Raw genomic sequence first — 24,382 nt, forward strand, 5'->3', positions numbered from 1 at the left:
CATAAAGCACAACTAGGTAAATACACGCATATATATATACAGTAAAATCCCTCTCATCCGGCATTTGAGTATCCGGCAGCTTCAAGTATCTGGCACATTTTTCCCCGAGCCTTAAAATCAATAAAAAATCAATGTGTACTCATAAAATCGATTAAAATTCCCACGCGAGGCATACTTTGTCCCCTCGCCACCAGAACGCACTGCTTCGCGCCACCCGCAGCCCACTGCACTGTGTTTACTCAGTGACTCAGTCCCACGTATGCACTGTTTATTGCCTGACGCCTTCATCATGACTAAAGTTGTAGAAAAGAGGAAGCGTGTTGTGCTTACACTTAAGCAGCTGATCAGATCAGCTGCTGATTAAGATCAGCTAATCTTTGTTATGGTAAGATGGTGATTGTGGACATAACTTCACTTCTATTCAAGTATCCGGCAATATTCAAGTATCTGGCATGTCAGCGGTCCCGTTGATGCCAGATAAGAGGGATTTTACTGTATATATATATATATATATATATATATATATATATATATATATATATATATATATATATATATATATATATATATATATATATATATATATATATATATATATATATATATATATATATATATATATATATATATATATATATATATATATATATATATATATATATATATATATATATATATATATATATATATATATATATATATATATATATATATATATATATATATATATATATATATATATATATATATATATATATATATATATATATATGCCCAACATTCTTGACCTTTTCCTGACCTCTAATCCTTCTGCTTATGCTGTCACCCTTTCTTCTCTGTTGGGCTCCTCCAATCACAATCTCTTATTTGTATCTTGTCCTATCACTCCAATCCTTCCTCAGGATCCCCTTAAGCGAAGGTGCCTCTGGCGTTTTGCCTCTGCTAGTTGGGGGAACCTGAGGAGGTATTTTGCTGATTTTCCTTGGAATGACCACTGCTTCCCTGTCTTTGTGTGCTGAGTGCATAACAGAAGTGATAGTGTCTGGCATGGAGGCATACATTCCTCACTCTTTTTCTTGACCAAAACCTTCCAAACCTTGGTTTAACACAGGTTGTTCTCATGCTATACATGATAGAGAGGTGGCCCACAAAAGGTATTTAAGCCTTCCATCACCAGAATCTCATCCACTTTATATTTCTGCCCGGAACCATGCCATGTCTGTTCTCCAACTAGCCAAAAGCTCCTTCATTAACAGAAAGTGTCAAAACCTTTCAAGATCTAACTCCCCTCGTGACTTCTGGCATCTAGCCAAAAATATCTCCAATAACTTTGCTTTTTCTTCTTTCCCTCCTTTATTTCAACCAGATGGCACCACTGCTGTCACATCTATTTCTAAAGCTGAACTCTTTGCTCAAACCTTTGCTAAAACCTCTACCTTGGATGATTCTGGGCTTGTTCTTCCCTCTCCTCCATCCTCTGACTACTTCATTCTACCTATTAAAATTCTTTGCAATGATGTTTTCCATGCCCTTGCTGGCCTAAACCCTCAGAAGGCTTAAGGACCTCATGGGGTCCCTCCCATTGTGCCTCCATGCTTGCACCTTGCCTAGTCAAACTCTTTCAGCTCAGTCTGTCAACATCTACCTTTCCTTCTTGCTGGAAGTTTGCCTACATTCAGCCTGTTCCTAAAAAGGGTGACCGTTCTAATCCCTCAAACTACCATCCTATTGCTTTTATTTTCTGCCTATCTAAAGTTTTTTAATCTATCCTCGACAGGAAGATTCTCAAACATCTATCACTTCACAACCTTCTATATGATTGCCAGTATGGGTTCCGTCAAGGCTGCTCTACTGGTGATCTTGCTTTCCTTCCTGAGTCTTGGTCATCCTCTTTTAGAGATTTTGGTGAAACTTTTGCTGTTGCCTTGGATATATCAAAAGCTTTTGCTAGAGTCTGGTACAAAGCTTTGATTTCCAAACTACTCTCCTACGGCTTCTATCCTTCTCTCTGTAATTTCATCTCAAGTTTCCTTTCTGACTGTTCTATTGCTGCTGTGGTAGACAGTCACTGTTCTACTCCTAAATCTATTAACAGTGGTGTTCCTCAGGGTTCTGTCCTGTCACCCACTCTCTTTTTATTATTCATTAATGATCTTCTAAACCAGACTTCTTGTCCTATCCACTCCTACACTGATGATACCACCCTGCACTTTTCCACGTCTTTTCATAGACGTCCAACCCTTCAGGAAGTAAACATTTCACGCAGGGAAGCCACAGAACGCTTGACTTCTGATCTTTCTAAAATTTCTGATTGGGGCAGAGCAAACTTGGTATTGTTCAGTGCCTCAAAAACTCAATTCCTCCATCTATCAACTCGACATAACCTTCCAGACAACTATCCCCTCTTCTTCAATGACACTCAACTGTCCCCCTCTTCTACACTGAACATACTCGGTCTGTCCTTTACTTATAATCTGAACTGGAAACTTCACATCTCATCTCTAGCTAAAACAGCTTCTATGAAGTTAGGTGTTCTGAGACATCTCCACCAGTTTTTCTCAACCCCCAGCTGCTAAATCTGTACAAGGGCCTTATCTGTCCATGTATATATATATATATATATATATATATATATATATATATATATATATATATATATATATATATATATATATATATATATATATATATATATATATATATATATTTTTTTTTTTTTTTTCTTTTTTTTTTTTCTTTTAACCGTTTCACTGTGGCATGCAACAATTCACAGCACTAGAACCTATGTGTGAAGTCTTTATAAGCATCTACAAGAAATGGCATAAAAGAATATATTTTGCAATTTCTAGCCAATACAATGTTTAGAGGTGACTGTAGAACAAGAAGTCTCAAACTGGTTAGTGATTAAGGAAAGATATGCCATATAGCATTGAAAGGATTAAGTAAGAGGGACACTGGCCAAGGGCCAGTGTCCCTCTTACTTTGAGGACTGGCACTAGAGTGCCAGTCCTCAAAGAGAGGTAAAAAGAATCATTCAGAATTTGAAGATAAGTATCTTGAAACCTTCCTCTTGAAAGAGTTCAAGTCATAGGAAGGAGGAAATACAGAAGCAGGCAGGGAGTTCCAGAGTTTACCAGGAAAAGGGTTGATGGAGAGTAGAAGTCTTGTGCAACAAGGCCATAGAAGGAGGGAAACTGTGCATTTAGCAAGATCAGATTGTGATAGATAGAAAATAGCATCAGATGGAGCATTGCAGCAATGAGAGAGAGGCTGAAGACAGTCAGCAAAGGAAATGATAAGACAAAAGGCTTCTAATCCTTTCTAGAACAATGGTATGAGTGGAGCCCCCACACACATGCAAAGTGTATTCCATACATTGACGGATAAGGCCTCTGTATAGAGTTAGCAACTGTGGATGAGAAAAACTGGTGAACATGACTCAGAATGCTTAACTTTTCAGATGTTTTAGCAAGAAATGAGATGTGAATTTTCACTTTAGATTATGAGTAGAGAACAGACTGGGGATGCTCATTGTAGAAGGGGACAGTTGAGTGTCAATGAAGAAGATGAGATAGTTATCTGGATGAAAGAATTGAGTTTGAGGCATTGAACAATACTAAGTTTACTCTGTCCAAACCATAAATTTTAGAGAGTTTAGAAGTCAGGTATTCAGTGGCTTCCCTGCATGAGTTGTTTAATTTCTGAAGAGTTGGACATCTATGGGCCCGTTTTACAATCAGCCTTTTTTTTGCTCGCTAGGTAACAAAGCCACTGGAGCCATAATCCAGTTCCACAGTCACCTTTGGCTGCTACTTTTTGCTTAGGGGAGTACCAAGCATTGTAACTTTGGTGAGGAGTTTTTGGGGAGGCTGTCCAATCCGTAATAAATTTATAAATTACCGCATTGAATTAATGTTATTTGCTGGAATATGATCTGAAAACCACATGCAATCTTTTTTTTTGTATATGAGAAATAACCACTACATATGTAATAACAAGTGTCATACTTTTTATGAAGTATTGAAGCTTGCATCAAGATCAAAAGCACACACTGACAAAAAGAATCATGGCTTTATCCATCTCTTGCATGTTTCTTAATTTTTCTGGCTATTTTTGGTAGGTATCTAATTGTTCTCACTTTATTTCAATATTTTGAGGGTGCAGCATTTCTCAGTTAATGTGCTTCAAATGATAAGGGAACGAATACCATGTTATTGCTGTTATATATCCCTGTGGGGTCCCTACAGTTCCATGCAATATTTACTGTAGTGGGAATGCTCCAGATAGTCACTCTATACATTTCAAATACTGCAATTACTCAAGACATTTGAAAAACACAAAGGGGATGTTCCATGGGAAAGCTATACATACATGAGAAAAGGAGAATGAAGGAAGAAGGATGGAATCACTACCTGGTTAACTCAGGGATTGATTATTGTTGGTTAACTGGCAGTGGTGCAGCCACAAGGGAACTTTAACTGGGAGTTCAAGTCTCTTTAGCATGTCCTCATCCAGCCAAGGTTAGGTTTGGTTAGGTTTAGTTAGGCTAAGTTAGGCTGTCCCTGGGGGTCAATTTCTCACTCAAATTTCAAAATGCAATGGTTATTTGTGTTTTTTATATATTGGTAATAATTTCTGTTGGGAAAGTCATTGGTTTTCTCCCTATAATGCCTGCAAGTTTTCATTAGTTAGTTTCATACATAATGCAAAAAAAAAAATAAAATAAAAAAATGGGCACAAGTTTTGGAAACAAATTCTTCTATTTGTGTTCAGTATTTACATGACTACCAATGGTACATACAGTTTCTTAACTATCTTGTATCATCAAATGATTCCACATTTACTTGTTTAAGTAAACCACTGAATTGCCAGTTATAGGTGAAGGTGTATTTTTTTTCCATCTGATTTCTTTGAAAATTTTACTGCTTATTACTGTCTTATCAAAGTAAGAAACCTTGTAAATTTCATTGGATCTGAATTAATACTTTTGGAGAAAATATAAAAAATAGACTCAAAAATAGGAAAGCTGTAATGGATGTTCTAGCTAGTAACGGTCATGTACAGGTTTGAATTTTTGTCCATTTAATAACCATACCTATTGCTACACTTTTGTACACTTTTGCCGTATGATATTTTTTCTAAGTGTTTTCCCAGTTCTGTAATTTACTGAGGAACATGTAAACATGTTGAAAGAAAAAACAGTAAATTTGATTAACAAAAATATTTCTAAATAAATTACAATTAAGAAAAGTAAATTTTTCTTATAGGAAAAAAATAAATAAATAAATAAAAATATTCAGCTTTCCATAGGTATATTCACTTTTACAATTGGTTAATAAATACGAGTTATTTTTGCTTTAATAACAAAAACTTTTGTTTCGAGATATGGCTTATTTTCTGTAAACTTATGGTTACTTCCACATAAACATGTCATAATAATAATTATTTATGTATCTGTATTGTTGTAATAGTGTATTTGAAGGTTACTAAGGATATAAAGACTTGTTTTTCTCATTTCATTATGAGAGTAACTTTTACATTGATTTCAGTGGGGTAATTCCTTTCCATGACTAACGGTGACACTTCGTGATGTGATGGTCTTAGATTCTTGACACACACGTTGGAACGAGAATGATAGTGGAGGCACAGCCCTCATTCACCGTCTTCAGTTCCATTTTAGCATCACTCCTCTCCTAGATGTAGTAGCTGTGTGCGGGAAATTACCATATTTGATGGCTCATAAGACGCATGGGCTCATAAGCCACACCCAGTTTTGGCAGACATTGAAATGAAAATAAGATAAATGAGCGGATTTAAGCTCTGAGTATGATGTGAAGGATTTCACCTGACATTTGAAGACTCTCACGTGCATTTAGATCATTACAGTATTAGATTCCAATATTTTGCATTTAAAAACTTTAATATTTCTTAGAAGCCTACGTACCAATCCTGTTGTGAGATGAAAACATTTACCTGGCATATGACATCAGCAGTGACTGTGAGAGACTACAGGGGTAATAAAGTTTGTTCATAAGAATGTTAAAAGATAGATGCAATTTTAATTATATGAAAGTGTGTCTTACCTGAAAGAGTAATGGCATCACACTGTAAAGAACGCAGTGAAGCTTGCCTGTGTCACCGGGTTCGGCGCGTAACTGACCGTGTGTTTGTTTTGGTACGTGCAATCATAGTTGCCAACTCTCAGCTACTACTTGTCACTAGGTTAGTTGCAAAATGTTGCTTAAAGTCACTAAAATCATGAGCAAATTCTCCAAAATAGTAGCTAAATAAAGAATATTATTTTTTGATAGGAAAAACTTTAATGAGAGAGAGAGAGAGAGAGAGAGAGAGAGAGAGAGAGAGAGAGAGAGAGAGAGAGAGAGAGAGAGAGAGAGAGAGAGAGAGAGAGAGAGAGAGAGAGAGAGAGAGAGAGAATCACTGAAATAATTTCGTAGTACATTTATACTTGCAATTGTTGAGTAAAGGCCCCTCATAATCCTGCAGCTTCATCAAGTATCCTCGGTAATTAAAACTCTCTCAGGTCCCAGTCATCTACAGCACTACAGTGAGAAGTACTTGTAGATGCTTCTTGTGAAGTTGTGTATTCATAGTTCTTGTAAGCTTCAAGTGTACCAATCTTCTTTAGTACATCTTCAGGTAGGGTGTAATTATGACAACATTTTCCCACTATGTGAAGGCCATACTTGACAGCCAGGACTGCTGTTAGAATTTCGTTATTCATTCTGTTACGTAGCTTGGTCTTCACGATGTTCATCTGGCTAAACAATCGTTCAACATCAGCATTTGAATGAGGCAAGAAAAGTACTGTGAGAGCAAGCTCACAGATATCGCTGTAAGGATTTTCTCCTGTGGTGTCCCTGAAGTCTGCTACCTCTGCCCAAAACTGAAGGGTATCATGGGTTTTTTTTTCACACAGTATAATGTAACTTTTTTCCATTGAACGTCTATGTGTTAGCACTTCATCATTTTGCTCAAACATCTTAGCCAAGTCCAGTGTTCCTGGCTTGATTGATTGCAGGCATACACTTGCACTTATGGTGAACATCAAGTGTAGAACTTTAATGATTTTGAAGCTCTTTCACCAAGCCAACCACAAACACAAACAAATTTCTGGTTCATCACGAAATTTTCCTCCTTTCATGTTCTTTTCGAATTCATAACCCAGATAACAGTTAGGATAAAAAAATCTCTCAATGTCCCCAGCCTCAGTAATTCTTTTTCCTGGAATTATTACCTTTGAGGATAAAGAGTCAATAAGCTGAACCAAGTCATTCAGCAGTTTTGTGGGATTATTAGTTTCAGCTTCAAACTTCGTTAACAAATTGGACTTCTCCAAGAATATGTTTCAGAAATGTGAGGAATGCATAATTTTTCTTGTCATACAATATTAAATATAGCCGTTCTGCTGTGTAACATCTCTCCTCCCTTCTGGCACTCTCAAAGCGAGTTTTCAGTTCATCCCACTGGTTCAAAATTCTGACAACAGCAGCCTCAATAGACATCCAGCGTGTGTCACATAGCTGTATTAATTTTAGTGGTTTCATTCCATTGTTCATCAAGACATATAATTTCTTGTACTTCACCTGCCTCAGAGAAGAATGTGAGAACCAATTATAGCAATCTTTGATTAAGACTTCTAAGTGCCTGGGTAGATGTTCTTTGGCAGCATGAGAAACTGCCAGCATGTACATCTTATGAGGAACAAATTAGGATTCTCAGCTTTAAGTTTTACATATACACCATTGTTCACTCCAGTCATCACTGACACATAATCAGTTCCGATTGCAACAAGTTTCTGCAGTTTCAGTCCATGGTTATCAAGAGATTTCTTGAAGGCAACACATATTGCATCAGTATTACACTCACTCAGTTCAACCAAATCTAAGAAAGTTGTCACAAATGTTTTCCTCAAGGCAGAAAAGTATCTAGTGCCAATACCCAAAAGCTTAGTTACAGAGATGTCATTACTCTATAATTACTCTATAATTAAGCTGAATTTTCTGTTACCGATGTCATCTTTGAGTTCTTGTTTGAAATGCTGGGCTATCACATTGCAAACTATTGCACTGCATTTTGATCTCTTAAGATCCTTACACCCCTTACTATCACCACAGCATGCTTTACATACATCAGTCAGATGATCTACCACACACAATGCACAATGCTCAGCAATGAACATAGCCATTTGAGCCTCCAACTTTCTGGAATCATTATCTTAGTCTCAAATGGCAAGGTTCTTTGTCTCTGAGAGCTGAATGGCTCCTCTGCCTGCTGATGTTTAGCTGTGGTCCTGTGTTTTTCCAAGTCACTCAGCTTTGCAGTTAGTATACAAATGCATAACTTGCAATATGCCTTAGTATCACCCCCTGTCCTTTACCGAGTCACTTGCTATATTTAGTCATTTAGCCATTCCTGCCGAAACCGGTGAGAGTATTTCTTGCTCATTGTCGTAAGCGCTCCACACTGTTATACTCATGGACGTTGAGAGGAAACTGAGGTTACTAAACGTGTCTCCATGACTGAGACAAGTAGCCGACTTGCTGTTTGCCCTGTCCTGTACGCTTACGATATGTGTCAGTCCACACGAACCTCACTGAGGGTGGAGTAAGGAGGGGCAGGGTGGGAGTAGGGGTGGATCCTTCCCTACCTCTGTAGCACCCTCCCAATCCTTCCCCCATCAAGCTTTCCTCTCCAGTGTCAGTGCGATCATTACACAGAATTTACAAAATTATTCAATTAAAGTTGTTTCCCTGGATTGTAATTTTCCATAAATAGTAAAATAATTATTCAGATTCAATGAAAAGTAGCTAAAAAAAAAGTTGCTAAGTCGCTAAATTGAAAATTTGGAGGCTAAATCTCACAAAAAGTAGCTAGATTTAGCAACTTTTCACTAAATTAGTAAATCTGGATGCAATGCGTGGTGCATGGTCACCCAGGCAAATTCTTCCTAACTAGTGTCATTCTATGTGAATTACCGGTAAGTATGACCTATTATATATTGTTACCTTGAAAGAAATTGTTGTTTTATGGTGTAGTACCAATCATCACTTTGTTTACATGTGCAAAGATGTCTGGGGTTTGATTTTAGAGCCTCTGTCGCCATAGACTTCTCACCAGCCACTGTCTCAATGCTGAACCTTAGCCTCATAGGACACAGGCTCATTTCCTGAGCCTTTTTTTTTTTTTTTTTGGAGAAAAGGTGTGTCTTATGAGCCATCAAATACAGTATGTACCTCTCATCATCATCTTTGGGCTTCATGAACTTGCCAGAGAACAACTTTGAACATAGGTGTTGCATTGTTATTTCCTCTGATGCTTTTACTCGACTTCCACCAAATGCAGAAGCTTGTGGTAGTGGTGGCGTGGGTGGTTGTAAGTTGTCATCTCCTTGTCTGGCAGCAGAAGACACTCTTCTCTGCTGATTTATTGTTTGCATCATGCTTCTTAGCTTATGCTTATGCTTTCTTAGTCATCCTATCTTGATATGAAAGCAAAAAAACTGGGGAAACTCAGGTAAGTGTTTGAATGGTAGGCTTGCACTGTCAAGCAATGATAGCATCACTTCCCTCTATGAGTCTGGTATACATACTGTAGGGCCCGAGGCAACGTCCTTGAGCTACACTACCACTCAGTGTTGCTATATGATGGTCATCATTGTAAAATACAAAGACTAAAAAAATACAAAAAAGACTCAAAAATAATTTTTTGAAAATGCTTCAAAATGCTGTAGTATGGCAACATACATGCCACCACATGCATGGGACATTTAAAAAGACCTTTAAATGACCATGAACAAAGCCCATTTAAAAATAGACAGAAATGAGCTAATTGGATGCGGTTTTCATGGGACAATAAGCTGTTAAAAATCCATTTTCAAGGTACTGATAAAAAAATTGAATATTTTTGCTGATGGGTTCCCTTAACTGCCATGCTAGCAGCATTAATTTCACTGATATAACCCTACCCCTGTGGAAAAAAAAAAACAATGATCCTTAAGCAGAAATTAATATTACAATCATGTGAAAAATACAAATAACCAATGTATTCTGAAATTCACGAGTAGGAAACTAGCCAACCCCTGGGAACAGCCTAGTCTACACAAACTAAACCTAACCTAACCTATCCTTGGCTACCTGAGGACATTACATCAACAGTAACATAATACTTGCCCCCTATCATTTGAAGCACATTAGCTGAGAAATGCTGCAGCTTTAAAATGTCAAAACAAAGATAGAGAAATTAGATAAGTACTTTTCGAAAAACGGCCAGAAAAGCCAAGGAACTTGCAAGAAATGAAAGATACCTGAAGCAGCCCCTCTGCACCATGAAATAAACACTATACAGAGGAACCTCGGTTTTCAACTTAATTCGTTCCTGGATGTTATTCAAAATCCAAAATGTTTGAAAACCAAAATTATTTTCCCCATAAGAATCAATGTAAAATAGATTAATCTGTTCTCAGACACCAGTCCAGCATATCTTAGCAGGTAATGACTGACGCTCCCACTACTAAGATGGCCACTCTACAACATCTCCAGCTTAGAATTTTTTTTTATCCAGAAAGGACATATTGAATGAACTTAGTGACACAGAATTCATCAAAAGATATTGTGCAGACTATGCAGGCATTCTCTTTATATGGTCATTTAAAGTACTTAGGATCCAAAGGGTTGCTACCTGGTCTGTGGTACACTCATGACAAAGGGCTCCTAGAGACAGTAAAAGTTGCCTTATCACTCCATAGCACTGCTCCTCATTTCATGCGGGGTATTTCTTGCAAAATTTGGTTATCTTGTCCTTTTGTAGTGCATTTAACAAGGGCTCTTTGCAGGCACAGTAACTCTTGTATCGAAAGTCATCATGGAGCATCTGCTGGATACTCCTCAGAGACACATCTCCCAGTAATTGTGAGTTTTTTACCTTTAATTCCCATGCTGTCAGCCTTGGATCTTTTAAAACTTGCCAGGAAATAGGTGCATGGGTCTTCAAGGTCATTTTACAAGGCTTCCCATACTTGGGAAGTGAGGCAAGTGCATCTGCTTCCCTGGCATCTTTGAAACTTCTCACCAAGCACTGGACTGTCCTCACCTGTACTCATGTTTGATGTGCTATAAATGGGAGATCACAGCCAGCTTTGTGTAAGGTTACTACCTCCTTTTGTTTACCCTTACTAATCACCATTTTAGGCAAGTTGAGGGGGTGGTAGGAAGCAAAATAAAGCCTCAATTTGGCTCCACCTGGGAGCATCAAGCAAAAATATCTTCTCTTTATTGCAGCCAAGCAGCTACTAAGTCCGACTAACACTGTTCCATGTTTGAGCACAGTAATATAACCGTTTAAATCACTTACTAACTAATAGTATTAAAAACATACATTGTTTAAGAGGTTTTATTTGTTTTTGCTTTACAGAACATAATACATTACTTCTATGAATTTATTTTGAATCATAATCACAGGCTTTCACAGCAATAATGAAAACAAAGTATTTATCTTTGAAAATATAGAACTTGTTACATACATGTTTTCTTACAGGCAAGATTATTTCTCATGTAATGTCTAATTTACTATGTGATGGTTACACTTGATAAACATCAACTCCTCAAAGTGAAAAGTGGTCGTTCTGCATCGTTCAGGATGAAAGACTTTCCCAGCAATAAAGAAGTCTCTCAACTGGAGCTGATGATGCTGGGATACACAGATATCAGAGAGTTGAGGTAATGTAGACTGATTCTGTTCCCAGAAGAGAAGGGGATCACTGTCATCCTCTGTTCTTGGCTGACTCAGGTAGGATTCTACTTGTGATGAAGTTAATGTTAATGTACAGAGGGAAGAGCTTGTTGATGCTGATGGTGTCATGAATCTGAACAGCCTACACTTCTTTGTAAGGACCTCCTTATTTTCCTAAAGGGAATCCTTTTCTTCAGTGATAGTAGACGTAATTTCATCTCCTTTAGACTTCAGTAGGGATTTCATAAACATGACTTCTGATGAGCACCAGTCCATCTCAAAGCATGGATCTAGGAGTGAAGCCAGACGAAACATCTCCATGTCTTCATAGATCTTCAATCTTGATTGAGCTTTTGAGAGTAGTAATCATCTTTGATTTATATGTCTGTGACAGTTGTTCAAGCTCAGCTTTCAGTACATGAATGCATGGAATTACTTTGCTTGACATTACAACATTCTCTCCCTGACACTCTAGAGTTGCTACTTCAAATGGTGTCAAGATGTCTGTTATTTCCTTGATGAGATTAAGTTCATAACTGGTTAGCTTTACTGGACAGTTTAACTGATCAAGCTTGGCTGGATCAATATTCAGAAGGGAGCGAAGCATCTTGTTACAGTTCCATCGGGTTGCATTTTTGGCCTGTGGTCTGCATTCACCTTCGAGAAAGTCAGATGCCAGTGCAGAATATAACGAATGTATGATGCTAGATGTGAGACTTCTCCAATGACTCCTGATACAGGCCCTGCTTCATCAAGCCTATCTTTCACAGTAATTTGTAAAGTATGAACAAAACATCTAACATGCTCAGGCAATAGCTCCAGGTGAACTTATCATTAAACCCAGCTGTGACCTCACTGAACGTTTCCCTTTGTGTCTCACAACACAAGGGGGCAGTCACAGCCTGCCCTCTAAAGACAACTCTTCCTCCACACAAAACTACAAGCACCTAATAACACACACACCCTTCACTCAAAAATTTTTAAATCATCATGGCGACTCCTACACCAGCCTCGGAGTCCCCATCTGGGGAGGGGACCATAAATGTCCCCAGGTCGGACTGCCTTTCTGTCAACGACCCTAAGTGTCTTGACACCACCCTCAACTTTTTCTTCATTAACTTCTGCAACATTCACAGTCTAAGATCTAATTTTCAATCTGTAGAACACCACCTCTCCTCTTCTAAAGCTTATCTTCTTTTCCTCACTGAAACTCAGGTGTCTGAGGCAACTGACAGTAGCCCCTTTTCTGTTCCCTCCTACTTTCTCTATCCTCATTTTTTATCCAAAGCTGGATGCTGTGTTTATGTGCGCAATGACTTAACCTGCTCTCGTGCCCACGCTCTTGAATCTTCCGAGTTTTCCACCATCTGGCTACGACTACAGAGTCACTCTCATACTAAATTTGTCTGAGCTGTATACCTCTCACCTAACTCCTCTGACTATAAGAAATTCTTTGACCACTTAACTTCCAAAGTGGAGCACATTCTGACCCTCTTCCCTTTTGCAGTGATCTCCATTCTTGGAGACTTCAATGTTCACCACCAGCTTTGGCTTTCCTCTCCCTTCACTGACCATCCTGGTGAACTAGCCTTCAACTTTGCTATCCTCCATGACCTAGAGCAATTGGCGACCGTCTTGGAGATACGCTCAACATTCTTGACCTTTTCCTGACCTCTAATCCTTCTGCTTATGCTGTCACCCTTCTCCGTTGGGCTCCTCCGATCACAATCTCATATCTTTATCTTGTCCTATCGCTCCAATCCCTCCTCAGGATTCCCCTAAGCGAAGGTGCGTCTGGTGTTTTGCCTCTGCTAGTTGGGGGGACCTGAGGGGGTATTTTGCCGATTTTCCTTGGAATGACTACTGCTTCCGTGTCAGAGACCTGTCTTTGTGTGCTGAGCATATAACAGAGGTGATAGTGTCTGGCATGGAGGCGTACATTCCTCACTCTTTTTTTCGTCCTAAACCTTCTAACCCTTGGTTTAACACAGCTTGTTCTCGTGCTATACATGATAGAGAGGTGGCCCACAAAAGGTACTTAAGCCTTCCATCACCAGAATCTCATGCACTTTATATTTCTGCCCGGAACCATGCCAAGTCTGTTCTTCAACTAGCCAAAAACTCTTCATTAACAGAAAATGTCAAAACCTTTCAAGATCTAACTCCCCTCGTGACTTCTGGCATCTAGCCAAAAATATCTCCAATAACTTTGCTTCTTCTTTCCCTCCTCTATTTCAACCAGATGGCACCACTGCTATCACATCTATTTCTAAAGCTGAATTCTTCGCTCAAACCTTTGCTAAAAACTCTACCTTGGACAATTCTGGGCTTGTTCCTCCCTCTCTTCCACCCTCTGACTACTTCATGCCACCTATTGAAATTCTTCGCAATGATGTTTTCCATGCCCTTGCTGGCCTAAACCCTCGGAAAGCTTATGGACCTGATGGGGTCCCTCCTATTGTTCTCCGAAACTGTGCCTTCGTGATTGAACCTTGCCTAGTCAAACTCTTTCAGCTCTGTCTGTCAACATCTACCTTCCCTTCTTTCTGGAAGTTTGCCTACATTCAACCTGTTCCTAAAAAGGGTGACCGTTCTAATCCCTCAAACTACCGTCCTATTGCTTTAATTTCCTGCTTATCTAATGTTTTTTTAATCTATCCTCAACAGGAAGATTCTTAAACATCTATCACTTCACAACCTTCTATCTGATCACCAGTATGGGTTCCGTCAAGGCCGCTCTACTGGTGATTTTCTGGATTTCCTTACTGAGTCTTGGTCATCCTCTTTTAGAGATTTTGGTGAAACTTTTGCTGTTGCCTTGGACATATCAAAAGCTTTTGATAGAGTCTGGCACAAAGCTTTGATTTCCAAACTACCCTCCTACGGTTTCTATCCTTCTCTCTGTAACTTCATCTCAAGTTTCCTTTCTGACCGTTTTATTCCTGCTGTGGTAGACAGTCACTGCTCTTCTCCTAAATCTATTAACAGTGGTGTTCCTCAGGGTTCTGTCCTGTCACCCACTCTCTTCTTATTATTCATTAATGATTCTAAACCAAACTTCTTGTCCTATCCACTCCAACGCTGATGATACCACCCTGCACTTTTCTACGTCTTTTCATAGACGTCCAACCCTTCAGGAGGTTGTCTGGGGGTTCCACTCATACTGCTCTTCTAGACAGGGTGGAATCAAAAGCTTTTTGTCTCATCAACTCCTCTCCTCTAACTGACTGCCTTCAGCCTCTCTCTCACCGCCACAATGTTGCATATCTAGCTGTCGTCTACCACTATTTTCATGCTAACTGCTCTTCTGATCTTGCTAACTGCATGCCTCTCCTCCTCCCGCGGCCTCGCTCCACAAGACTTTCTTCTTTCTCTCACCCCTATTCTGTCCACCTCTCTAACGCAAGAGTTAACCAGTATTCTCAATCATTCATCCCTTTCTCTTGTAAACTCTGGAACTCCCTGCCCGTTTCTGTATTTCCACCTTCCTATGACTTGAATTCCTTCAAGAGGGAGGTTTCAAGACACTTATTCATCAAGTTTTGACCACTGCTTTGACCCTTTTATGAAACTGGCATTTCAGTGGGCATATTTTTTTATTGGATTTTTGTTGCCCTTGGCCAGTGTCCTTCCTACATAGAAAAAAAAAAGAAATGGAACTTCTCATTGTTATCAGTAATGTCAAAGATGTCATCCTCCTCTTCACTTTCATGGTCTTGATTACTGTCCGCATTGTCCAGACCAGGGAGTGTCAAATGCTTTAAGACTCACTGTCGGTTACAACTGTCAAAATCTTGGTTTCTAGGTTAAAGCTAGTGATGATTTCAATGAATGTGGCATGAAATCTTTTCTGCAGTATGGGACCCTTTGAATCTTCTGCATGCCAACAATAATGATTGGAGCAGGAAGTTAAAAATGATCCCAATGTACAACCGCGTCTGTCTGTTTGTTCAAAGGTCAACTGTAACACAGACTAACCAACAGAATGAAATTTCTTATTGAGATGTTCCTGTATCTGTTGTGTTTGTGAAGGAAGAAGCCTGCTGCTGAGCTCTTTGTGGCTTGGGATGCTGTAGCTGGGCTGGGCCTTGTTAAAAAGAGCATGAAAATTAGGATTCTCAACCCTTGAAAGAGGTTGGAGAGAGCCAGCAATGAAGCAAAGGAGTAACTTGTCCATTTCCTTTTTGGCGGGGGATCACTATTGCTCCATTTTTTCTTAGTAATAGATATCCCAAAGTCAGTTATTTGAACAAGGGCTCCACCAGCTGCTGCTGTTGCTGACTCCACGTTGTTATCCACCTTGACATCTGGATGATGTTTCTGAAAGTAGAAAGAACAAAATGCATTGCAGTAATTATATATATATATATATATATATATATATATATATATATATATATATATATATATATATATATATATATATATATATATATATATATATATGAAAATGTAGGCTTCATGAAAATTTATCCTGTAGCCTCTGGGGATAGGGTGGGGGAGTGAGTTTTTATTGCTATTTCTATTGCTATTTTTTTCATGTAATATACACATACATATGGCATTGCATTAAAAAAGGAAACACTTTTCATTATGAACCAACGGTCTGGTTAACAGATTAATGCTGGCGGTACACTAGGACAATCTCAATAACTGTTGGTTGTTTTTGCTACTCCTTTTCTGTTTTACTATTGAAAATGCAAGTTGGGGGATTTTGGTTGTTGGGAAATACAGATAAGTTTGCTCTAGCATGAGGACTCAAATATATCTTCTATTTGTATGTTTTACTATACAGATAAATTAAGATGTAGCATGATTTATTTGTAATTTTGTTCCTATTACATATCTAAATGCATTATTTGTAAATATTCGTAATTACGAGTATATAATAATTTCATTAGGCATTTCGACTATCTTTGGTGGTTTATGTTCTGTGCATCTTGAGCTGCCAGTTAGCTGTTACATGTGCAATGTTACGACAGAAACATCTCTGTCTCACAATCTCTCTAGAGAGTGCAAACTTTGATTTCTGCCTCGTTAAGACTCACTCCCCTCTCTCTCTCTCTCTCTCTCTCTCTCTCTCTCTCTCTCTCTCTCTCTCTCTCTCTCTCTCTCTCAGACATAGCTCCTAAACAAACCATGTAATATTTTTGAAAATGCTCTCATTGTGATTCCCACACAAAGTTTCTGTGATAATTTGGATAAAATCTAACCTAACCAAACCTATAACTAAACTTAACTTAACCTAACCTAACTAAACCTAACCAGGGAGGCTCATCTGCATCAAATCAGCTGATTAACGAGATATAAATCAAGGTTTGCTCTCTCTCTCTCTCTCTCTCTCTCTCTCTCTCTCTCTCTCTCTCTCTCTCTCTCTCTCTCTCTCTCTCTCTCTCTCTCTCTCTCTCTCTGTGAATTAGAGAACATCTTGAGCTCTCAGTTACTTGCTATATATGGAATGTTACCAGGGGAGCGGGAGCAAAATGTCTCTCTCTCTCTCTCTCTCTCTCTCTCTCTCTCTGTGAATTAGAGAGAGAGAGAGAGAGAGAGAGAGAGAGAGAGAGAGAGAGAGAGAGAGAGAGAGAGAGAGAGAGAGAGAGAGAGAGAGAGAGAGAGAGAGAGAGAGAGAGAGAGAGAGAGAGAGAGAGAGAGAGAGAGAGAGACAGAGAGAGAGAGACATTTTGCTCCAGCTCCCCTGGTAACATTCCATATATAGTAACTGAGAGCTCAAGATGTTTTAGCAGTGACCAAAGATAGCCAACCTTCCTACCAGTCAGCCATGCCAGTTTGGTGGAAAACTGAAATTAGCAGAGCCTTGAATGAACAACATTCACAGTATTACTACTACCAATATATCTCCAGTGTTATAGTCATAAAAAAACAAATTATAGGGACAGCTGTTCTGCATCCCACTGTGTGAAGGTAAAACCAGTTTGTTTTCAAAACATCTGAAAATGAGTAGCAAAAACCAACATCAGTTAGGGAAATTTTTCCCAATGTGCCGCCAGCTTAAACAATATAATTAGAAAATTCTTACTTTTTTTCCCAGGGCTCGCATCCTCCCCCTAGGAATTACTGTCACCCTCCTAGGGAGGTGTGCCCCCCCAGGTTAAGAACCACTGGTTTAAATGGTCTAAAATTTACCAAAACTCTTCTGCCTAAACCATGAAGCCAGTTATATGAGCTGACTGCCATAGTTTTTTGACACTTTGCCTCACGAATAACTCATAACTAAATCTTAGTTATGAAAAGATTCAAGGAAATAATGTTTTTGAAAAGAATTTAATTATGTTTTCAGTTATTTTCCTTGCGTTTCTGCTTTAGAAGGTCTTAATTTCTTTATGAATTTCTTTATCATATGGTCTATGTATTTTATTTTGTAGTTTTTAATGTACTAGTGCTATAGCAATATGTTTAAGTCCTATGTAAACATTATAAACAAATTTATCTAAGTCAGTTTACTTCCATTTTCTTTCAACAAATACCACTTTATACGTGAAAAAAAATATATGAAAGTTTTTGTCCTATTATGAAGTCATAAACAGATAGTTATAAAAAGATAAGAAAGTTATTTTCAATTTCCCGAAGTTAATAAAATGAATTAGGTAGTTTGTCTATGAAGGTGATGATATGATACAATTACATGTTACCTTACCTTCATGTGAGCATGGAAATTTGAAGTCCGTCGAATGTTATCACTGACAACCTTTTCACAGTGCTTGCATTTCAGTTTCACTCCAGTAGTATGGTCTGCCTCGGAGCTGCCACGAAAGTGGTCCAGTATTGCTTTCCCAGTGATGATCTAGAGATGGACTTGAGGAGGAGTGGAGTGGAGTGATAAGTCTACCAGCTGTCTGCCTCTAAATAAGCCAGCAGCGTGTGCATGTACAAACATGTTGTTTGCCTTACATAGCCAGCAACATATGCATGTACAAATGTGTTGGGTGATACGGTACAACACACACACACACACACACACACACACACACACACACACACAAAGAAGTTAGGATAGATGAAGGCAAAATCCAGAGTGAAGTAAAAGGCTTAGTTGAAAAGGAAGTGAAAAGTTGGAAAGAAGAGAGAGAACAAGAGAAGATAGATATGACAGAAATAATAAGAAAACAGCAAGAAGAACATGATAAAGAGATGGCGAAAAAAGTAGTGAAAATCATTAAGGAAAAAGATAACATAGTAAGGGATACGGTACAAAAAAAGATGTGCCTGATGGTGTTTGGGGATAAAGAGAAGACCATATCAAATAAAGTTCTAAGAGAAAGAGAAGAATTACAAAGAGCAAAAGAAATCATTGGGAAAATTGTAGAAGAAGGAGATGAAACGGATATACAAATAGAAGAAGTGTACAGGATTGGGAAATATTCAGAAGGGGGGAAACGTCCCATGAAAATAAGACTTAATACCCAAGCGGCAGCCGAATACATCCTGAGAAGAACGAGTTTGTTAAGAAAGATAGAGGCTATGAAGGATATATATATATAAGAAGAGAAATGAATGAGGAGGAAAGAAACAAGGTGAAAGAGTTAAAAGAGGAGGCCAAGACAAAAAACGAAGAGAGAACACAGGAACAGGCAGAAAGATATATATGGAGAGTGATAGACATGAAAATGAGGAAATGGTGGTTAAAGAATGTGGAGCAAGAAGTAAGACAACAAAGAGAGAACACAAAAGAAATGGGTCCACAATAAATAAAATTAAAGTTATGTATACAAACATAGATGGATTAGTGTCCAGCCTAAGGGAACTAAGAGATTATTTACATGAAAAGAAACCAGAAGTGGCATGCATTACGGAAACAAAACTAACAAGGGAGATTAATGTTGAATTTGAAGAAGAAGGATATAACATATGGAGAAGAGATAGAAAGAATAAGGGAGGAGGAGGAGTGATGATTCTAGTAAGAAAAAACATCTTGATAGAAACAGTGGAATATGGTGAAGGGAGGTCAGAAACATTGAGTGTGGAGATCAAGATCCAAGGACAAGAAAGCAGAAAAATTATTGTTGCATACATGCCTCCAAAGACCAACACTTGGGTGACTGATGATTATAAGCACATGCAAAGCGAGTTCATAAAAAGTATAGATGACATGCTAAAGATAAGAAACAAGGTGTTACTAGTAGGAGATTTTAATAGCAAAGAGATAAACTGGGGGGAGATGGAGGTGACAGGGATTGCCAGTACATGGAGTGAAGAATTTTTACAGACTATGATGGTAAACACGATGGATCAATGGGTGAAAGAAAATACTAGGTACAGAGGGGAAGATGAACCATCGCTACTAGACTTGGTTTTTACAAAAAAGCCAGAAAATGAACCAAGTATAGAATATTTGTGTCCAGTGGAAAAAAGTGATCATGTGAAGATGGAGATAGAGATCAAAGAAGAAGTGCCAAAATTCAATGAGGAATATAAAAATGAGAGAAAAAATTATGCTAAGGCAGACTTTACAGGGTTAAAGAAATTCTACGGAGAGCTTGATTGGAATAATTTATTAAGAGGTATGGAGGTGCAGAAAAAATATGAAGTGTTTTTAAGCAAGTTTAGAGAAGGTGTTGAAAGATATGTGCCAAGATATAAGGTAAAAGAAAATAAGAAAGTGTGGTTTAATGCAAAGTGTGCAGAGGCAAAAAAGAAAAAGGAGAGGGCATGGAAAAAAATGAGGAAACAATGGAATGAGATAAATAGAGAAGAATACAGGACAGCTAGAAATGATTATGTTAAAATAAGAAGAGAAGAAGAAAGAAATTTTGAAAGAGATGTAGTTGGAAAGTGTAAAGAAGAACCCAAACTTTTCTATAGATATGTAAATGGAAAAATAAAGCATAGAGATACTATTACAAAGCTGAAGGAAAATGGAGAAATTTATGAAACCACACAAGAGATGGCTGAGATATTGAATAAAAGCTTTAAGTCTGTATTTACAAGAGAAACTGTCTTTGCATCACTGGGAGATGAGGAACAACAGAAAGGAATAGCAAACATACAAGTGGAAAGAAAAGGAATTAAAAGACTACTGGAAGAGCTAGATACTAGGAAGGCGATGGGGCCAGACGAAGTAAATGGATGGATATTGAAAGAATGTAGAGAGGAATTGGAAGAACCAATATGGGAGATAATTAACAGTTCTTTAAAGGAAGGAAAAGTACCAAAGGAATGGAAGAGAGCAAATATAGTACCGTTATACAAAGGAGGTAATAAAATGGAACCACTGAATTACAGACCAGTCTCACTCACGAGTATTGTAAGTAAACTCTGTGAAATAGTCATTAAAAACAGATGAGTGCAATATCTTGAACAAGAAAATATAATAACAGAAAAACAATTCGGTTTCAGGAAAGAGAGATCTTGCGTAACAAACTTACTGAGCTTTTATACAAGAGTAATAGATAAACTACAAGAGAGAGATGGTTGGGTTGATGCTGTCTATTTAGATCTGAAAAAAGCTTTTGATACAGTTCCACATAAAAGACTCATATGGAAACTGGAACATCGAGGAGGGCTAAAAGGAAAAATACTGAAGTGGATGAAGGATTATCTCCAAGGTAGGGAAATGAGTACAGTAATCAGAGATAATAAATCAAGTTGGTGCGAAGTAACAAGCGGAGTACCACAAGGGTCTGTGTTGGCACCTATAATGTTTCAGGTCTATATAAATGATATGACGGTGGGTTTAAATAGCTACATTAATATGTTTGCAGATGATGCAAAATTGATGAAAGTAATAAAGAACCAAGAGGATTGTGAGGAACTACAGAGGGATATTGATAGAATTTATGAATGGAGTAAACGATGGAAATTAGAATTCAATATAAAGAAGTGCCATGTAATGGAGATGGGAAGAAGTAAAAGGAGACCTTCATGGGAGTATAAGATGGGAGGTATCACAATACCAAAGAGCAAAGAAGAAAAAGACTTGGGAGTAATAATTCAAGACACGCTTTCACCAGAAAAACACATCAATGGAATATTTGGCTCTACATATAATTTGCTAGCAAATATCAGGGTGGCATTTAATTACCTAGACAAAGAAATGATGAAGAAAATCATAACACACATGATACATCCCAAACTGGAATACGCAGCAGTGGTATGGTCTCCACACAAAAAGAAAGATATAAGGAAATTGGAAAGAATACAAAGAACAGCTACGAAAATGATACCTGAATTGGAAGACCTAAGTTACGAGGAAAGACTGGAAGAAATTGGATTACCAACACTGCAAGAAAGAAGGGAAAGAGGAGACCTGATAACACTGTTCAAATTAGTAAATGGCATGGAGAAGATAGACAGAGATGACCTAGTTGTAAAAGTGGAGGAAGGAGATAGACGTACAAGGGGACATATGAAGAAATTAAAGAAGAGTCATTGTTTGGGAGATATTAAGAAATACAGCTTTCCGCATCGAACGGTTGAAATATGGAATAACTTAAAAGAAGAGGTAGTTGCGGCAAAGAGTGTGCACATGTTTAAAGAGAAATTGGACAAATTCGGGTATGGAGACAGGACTAATTGAGCTTTGGCTCGGACCCTGTATTATACAACTAGGTAAATACAACTAGGTAAATACACACACACCACACACACACACACACACACACACACACACACACACACACACAGTCACTCACACACAATGATAGACAGTTCCACGACTGATACACACATTACAGTGATTACACAGACACGTTTCATATGTAACCTTGTGACTGTGCACTCCCACACCACCCTGGTGGCAAACATTTTTACCAGTACTGCATTTCAAGTCTGCTGAAACGTGTATAGGCTTTGTGTGCATTTGACTGATAATCATATATCATGGGAGGCAAGCAAGTAAAAACATGAGATGGTGCTAAGCTTTCAAAACACACTTGGACTTGAAAGTGGAGTGGTTCATGGAAACTACAAAGAAATAACCACAATAATCACATTTTAATCATTGACTATTATCAAGAAAAATATGATTATGATTTGATTATAATTACATAAGTTATCTACTTTTTTTATCATGATTTGATTATGATTACATAATCAGAGCCATGGATTATGATTTTTTTGATTAGTAATCATAATCATGCCCATGTCTGGGATCAACCAATCAGCACAATGGAATGCCAGAGCAATGTGCACTATTGCCCTGAGATTAGTGGTGTGACAGGGGCTGGACTCTGGTAGGAGTTGTATAATGACTGTAGGCTTATTATTATTTATGTACACAGCTTCTGCCATCCTTAGTTGACCTCTGTCAGGTTCTATATATTTGATGACTATGCTATCTTCTGGGGGAAATGTACACAATCAGCCGCCAAAAATAAATTAACAATAAATTGACAATACTACTAGGCAACAGAGGAAATATGGACTAGGGTGTTTGTGCCTGTGTGTGTGATAAGCCAGGGTGCATCAAAGACTTGATGAATAGGCAGCAACTAAAAAAAAATTTAATCCACATACAATTCCACAAATAATTGAACCTATGAATGTTGAGGACTGACTGCATTCAGAGAAGGGAATAAGTGCCTGTCCCTTTAATAGCACACCTCAGCCAACCATAAGGCAGTCTGGAAGAACAGGGCATACCAATGAGAGTGTTTCAACTATAAGCAGTGGACAATGCAATCAACATGAGCTCAGGACCTCTAAGCCTGTGAGCACTCACATCCAATGCCACATAGGTAGCCTTAATGTAAACACAGCTAATTTTTCTACCATGTGTCTGCCACACGATAATGTAAAATATCTTCAACCACTGACAGTAATGGGTCTGATCCTACTGTTAAAAGTGGTAAAAGAAGAGGCAAGATCATGAAAGTGAGAAATGTGATGGCATAGAAAATTGTGCAAGCTAATTTCATTCTCTTTCTCTTGACCCAAGTTGAATGAACTGATATGAAGTATAAAACAAGTGAATAAATTAAGAGTATGATATGACTGCATATAGAAAATTAAGATCAAATTAAGCTCCTTTTTGACAATAGAGACACTTGCCATGAATGCAACAGTGTTCCTAGGGCCTAGAATCTAGGATAAAAGCCACATGGACAGAAGTGGCAGGGTGGCTCTGTAGCATTGTAGAGTAGAAGGAAAGGGGGCACTCCATCTTCAACTCCCCCTCTTCAGAGGTTGAGGTGTGGCACACCCACATGGCCCAGGTGTGGAGGTCAACACTCCACCCTTGACTCTCTCTCTCCTCAGAGGTTGAGATGTGGCACCCCTAAAGGGCTTAGGTGTGGAGGTCAACACTCCAACTTCTGCTCTCCATTTTTGGAGGTTAAAGTGAGGTACCCGTACAGGGCCCTGTGTGGTACCCTATTGCTCCTGTGTCAACCAGGAAGTATATAGGGATCCTCTGCATAAACATGTCCACATAGATTCTGGGAGATGAATGGATTAAGGCAGCTTTCTTTCTCATCAAAGTAAATGCTTTGTTATCACCTTCATTGACTGTTTTCCCAGGTTCAATTCCTTTCTCATCAAAGTAAATGCTTTGTCATAGTTTGTTTTTCTAGGTTCGCTATCTTTGGTGCCCTCAGCTGATCACATGGAGCTGACAGTGGCATAGGCTCTGATGGACTGTGTAGTATATGTCTTCAGAGTGCCTTGCCAGATCCTCTCA

General features: G+C 38.3%; 1 protein-coding gene across 3 annotated transcripts in view; it reads right to left on the bottom strand.

Moving 5' to 3' along the window:
• The window catches only part of LOC135103707 (cytosolic 10-formyltetrahydrofolate dehydrogenase-like), a 196,992-nt gene that overhangs the window by 116,494 nt on the left and 56,116 nt on the right, over nucleotides 1–24,382 (bottom strand). The gene's annotated exons all lie outside the window — the stretch shown is intronic.

The sequence above is a fragment of the Scylla paramamosain genome, chromosome 9 (genome assembly GCF_035594125.1).
Source record: "Scylla paramamosain isolate STU-SP2022 chromosome 9, ASM3559412v1, whole genome shotgun sequence".
Taxonomy (NCBI): domain Eukaryota; kingdom Metazoa; phylum Arthropoda; class Malacostraca; order Decapoda; family Portunidae; genus Scylla; species Scylla paramamosain.